Source organism: Penaeus monodon, chromosome 10, assembly GCF_015228065.2.
Source record: "Penaeus monodon isolate SGIC_2016 chromosome 10, NSTDA_Pmon_1, whole genome shotgun sequence".
Taxonomy (NCBI): domain Eukaryota; kingdom Metazoa; phylum Arthropoda; class Malacostraca; order Decapoda; family Penaeidae; genus Penaeus; species Penaeus monodon.
In genome coordinates, this window is record NC_051395.1 from 24536112 (window position 1) to 24541111 (window position 5000).

The following is a 5000-nucleotide window of genomic DNA, read 5'->3' on the forward strand; positions in this document are numbered from 1 at the left end:
AAAAAAAATTGGGTAAAGTAAAAAAAAAAAACTAAAAAAAAAAGGGGAACACGAAAAAAAAACTTAACATAAAAAATAAAAAAAAAAACAAAAAAAGAAATTTCAGCAGCGCCACTACGGGGCGGCACATACAGCCGGGGGGCATACAGTTATTGTCCGGAAACTACGGGTGCACAATCAGGGCGGAAAAGTACCTATATACGTAACTGGGCAAGGGTAGGGTGGGGTGGGGACGGGGAGAAGCTTCACCAAAAAATGTGCCGGGGCAAAAAGGGCTGTGGGGAACCGCTGGAGAAGCCCCGGTCTCGCCCCCTGCTGTTGGCCTCCCCCGTCTCCCTTCCCCCCCTGCGACCTCGACCCCAAACCCCCAGGGTGCGAACCCCCGCGACGAAGGGGGATTGGCAAACAAGCTAGGCCAGCTGTAGCTGGTCGTCGTGATCCCCTGGGGTGGAGCAGGCGGGTTGCAGTAATGAGCTTTTCTCGTACGAAGCCACAGGTATAAGATCCCCATGGGGCCCCGGGCGAAATACGCATCTTTCTAACGAGCCAGAAAAGACCCTGCGGGGCAGTGTCGGCCCCAAACAGGGAGGAAAATGAGGGGGGGGAAAAAGGGGCGAGAATGGCCGCCCACACGGGGTGAAGCGCATACCTTGAGGGGGGGGGTTATTACGGGAAATCGCAAAAGCTTGTATGAAGTTTATATTCTGAGGAAACATGAAATAACTTGTTCAAGGAATATTGTTGAACAATTGTACAGATTAATGAATATATATATATATATATTTATGTATGTATATATATTTCCGTAGCCTAAAAAGATATTTAAGGGGAAAGTGTTGAGAAAGGGTCGCAAGTGTAAAAAAAAAAAAAAAAATAAAAAAAAAAAGGGGGAAAGACGGGAACATGGTGGGGGGATGGGGAAAGGATATAAAACCAAATAAAAGGGGGAATGAGTCAGTCTAGGAATAAAAAGACAGAAGTAATAAGATGGAAATAGGTAAGCAAAAAAAAAAAAAAAAAAAAAAAAAAAAAAAAAAAAAAAAAAAAAAAAAAAAAAAAAAAATTATATATAAAATATATATATATATTATATATATTTATTTTATATATATAATGAAGGATGATAAAAAAATCTTTGGAAAATTGATAAAAAAGAAAATAAGAAAACAAGAAAAATGAATATTAATGTGGAGAAAAATAAGAAAGCGAGTCCCAAAAAAATTAAAAGGGTTTTAACTCTAAAAAGAAAAGAGTCGAGGGAAAAATAAAATTAAAAAAAAAGAAAAAAACGGGGAAAAAAAAATAAAAGGGAATGGAAATAAAAAAAAGATGGTTACAGGAAATTAAAAAAAAAGCTATAAAAAGAGAAGAGGGGGAAAAAAAGAAAAAGGGGGAAATAGCGACAAAAAAAAAAATTAAGCAAAGTATATGAAAAAAAAAAATTTTTGGGAGAAATGAAAAAGGCCCAAAGAAAGGTGGGGTTTTACGGAAAAAAATATAGAAAAAATCAGTGATAGCACGGGGAAAATTTCAGTAAAAAAGGGGGGAAAAAAAAAAAAAAAATCAAAAGCATGAAATGCAAAAATAAAAAATAAAAAAACTAAAAAAAACAAACAAACACACATACAAAAACACAAAACAAACACACACACAAAAAAATACAAAAAAACACAAAAATCATCGCGAAAAATATTCCCGTTTTCGGTGATTGATTTTTCCCCCCCCCTTTCCGCCCTTCTTTTTTTCCCCCCTTTGGGCTTCTCTATCCCCTCCCCCCTTTTCTTATGCTGTGTTTCCCAGTTTAGTTTCCATTCTTTCTGCGGGATGCACTTCCCACGTGTGTGTGTGTGGGGTGTGGGTGCGTGGTATGGTGCATGCATGGTGTGTGGTTTCTGTTCTATCTGTCTTTTTCCTTTATCCCTCCCCCCCCTCTCTCTCTCTCACTCTCAAATAATAATAAAGATAGTAAATTCCTGAAATGATAAAAATGATGATGAAAACACACAACCCCACACCAAACCATTAATACCTATCTACCCATCTACTATTATCATCTATCTATTATCTATCTATTATCTATATTAAAATTATTAAAATTTTATATATTATATATATAATATATCTTTTATATATATATATAGAGAGGGAGAGAGAAGAAGAGAGAGGAGAGAAGACACACACACATATGTACATATTATGTGTAATATATTATATATTAAAATATTATATATTATAATATATTATTATAATATTATATATTTATATACAAAACCACACACACCACACACCATGGTGTGGGTGTGTATGTGTTTTGTGTGTGTGTGTTGTGTGGGGTGGTGTGTGTGGTGTGGTGGTGGGTGTATGTGTGGTTGTGTCTTGAAATTTCTTTGCCCATTTTTGTGCTGTCGAAGAAGCAGGAAAAATGGGTTTTAAAAAACGGGAAAAGACAGCAAAACCAGAGAAACGATAACTACATTTTTTTATGGGGATATGCAGGAGGGAGATTTTAAAAGAGGTTTAGATAGTGAGAGGATATCGACACACCCCCGATTGTGAGTACTTGGAGTAAATGAGTGACTTTTGAGTGAGTTGTGAACTTTTGAATGAGTGTGAGGGAATTTAGTGAATTGTGAGTGGCTTGTTGACCTTTCCCGTACTTAAAGGGCAAAGCAGGGGGAGAGAGGGGTAAGAGAGAGGAGAGGAGAGAGAGAGAGAGGGATACTAAATATATATGTATATATTATATATATATTATATATTAAAAATAAAATTTTAAAATGTATATTATGTATATATAATTATTTTGTGGTGTGTGTGTGTGTGTGTGTGTGTGTGTGGGTGTGTGTGTGTGTGGTGGTGTGTGTGTGTGTGTTGTGGGGTGTTTATATATGATATATATTATATATATATAATTTATATAAATATTATATATATAAGAGAGAGAGAGAGAGAGAGAGGAGGAGAACCAAAAAGAGAGAGAAAAAGGAAAAGAGAAGAGAAAGATTTTTTTTGTTTTTATCAATTTACTTCGCTCAGTGAGCGACAAGCCCTTTCAACACAAATTAAAAAGTTGGCTACAGAGTATTCATGACACGGGTCCACTGAATCAATTGAGAAGAAAGATAAAAAAATACAATAATCAAGGAAACTCGAGGAATTAACAGCCCCCCAAAAAATGGGGATTGCAAAAAGTATTACATGTAGATTTTCCTCGCTAAAAAGTACTTCAGACGTCTAAGATCTGTTTGTATGAGTCAGCACTTTTGGACACTGAGGGAGTAATGCTGGAGGTGGTTGCATTTTAGCGTCACCCAAAAATTCACGATGAGTACTGAGGCACGTCCTCTGCCTCGCCCACCTGCCACACTGGTCTGTAGCCTAACCGGAGCCGGGCAGCCACCACATTGTGTCTTCTTACCTGAGGTATTAACGAACTGTCAGTGTATTTCACCTGTAATCGACAGAACAATTTTTCTTGATGTTATATATGTGGTTCAAAACGTCGTTTTTTGCCTTCATTTTAGAAACACATTATTTTCAACTACATTCTTAGGGGGGAACATTTGCTTTGATCGTATCAAAGTATCTTACATCCCACGGTGGCACAGAATGTTTGTGTTTAATGCCTTCAAAAAAACACTCATACCATACTTAATAATCTCTGTGTATGTTTTTTTTCCCAAGCAGGTTTATGTCGTGAAAGAATGTTTGCGGAGCTTCTTTAGCTTGATTGTCATTTGATGATCTTAGTAATTTTAAAGCTATCATAAAATTAATTTCGATTATCTTTTGTTGGGTACTAGATATTCATAGCTCTTTCCTCATACTCAACACCTTTGTTGTTCTCGTACAGCCAAGTATAATTCGTAAGGCTATTTCTAACTTTCTAATCGATCTACATGATTGAGTGATTAATACTGGAGCAACATAATCTATCAGTGGTCGTATATATGCAGTGTAAATTAACCTTACAATTGTAATATTTGCTCTAGACGTAACATTGTTGCCGGCAATCGCCCTCAAGGCAACCAGTCTACCCCTGCATTTCTGATTTAAGCATTCAACGTGTTCTGGCTTATGAGGAACCGTGACTCCTAGATATTTGTAGGTCTCAACCTGTTCAATATCCATGCCATTTAACTTAAATATCTTGTTTCTATCTTTACAGTTGTGACTACATGGTTTCGTTTTCTCTGTGGAGATAACTAAGCCTAGTTCCTTACATGTAGAAGGCACAACTCTTAATGCACTTTCCATTTCGTGATTGTTGTCTGAATGAGAATATCATCTGCATAACTCAATACAAGACCGCTGAGCTTCGCTTAATAACGTTTGATAAATGTATTCATTATCATATTGAACAAAAGAGGGCTTATTACTCGGCCTTGTGGTGTACCCAGTATCATGTCTTTCTGTTCGCTTATGTACCCCTGAAAACGTACACTTGATTTTCTATTTTGAAAATATTCACTAATCCACCTTAGGAGATATTCTACTATTATTACCTTGGCCAGTTCGTGTAAGCCGATATGAGGATTGGCAATATCAAATATTGATTTAATATCCAGAAAGACAGTAAAACTGTTGCCCCCGAGAGTTGTGAGAAAGGTCGTAATGCAAGCTTGGGCACTCTTTCCTGGTAAAAATCCATGAAGATTATTCGATAGTAGGTATCTAATTCTATACATAAGTCTATTTAATATCATCCTTTCAAAGGTTTTGCATAAACAACCAGTGAAGAAAATCGGTCTATAATCAGTCAGACTGTTAGGCTTTGGTATTAGTATTATGATACTCTCTGTCCAAGTGTTTGGCAGTACTCCTTTCTCATAAACTAGATTATATAATGCGAGTACAGGATTACCAAGTACATTTCTCAGCAACCTAATTACAACGTAATAAGTGACGCCATCTTTCCAAAGAGCAGTGGATTTTCCTTTTGAAAGAGCGGCATCAAGCTCCAGCTGAGTGAACAGCACATCGCAATCATCACTTTGCTT

The 5000-nt window shown here is 36.7% G+C and overlaps 1 protein-coding gene across 1 annotated transcript in view; it reads left to right on the plus strand.

Moving 5' to 3' along the window:
- The window catches only part of LOC119577953, a gene marked incomplete in the record, with an annotated part of 16937 nt that overhangs the window by 1138 nt on the left and 10799 nt on the right, over nucleotides 1-5000 (plus strand).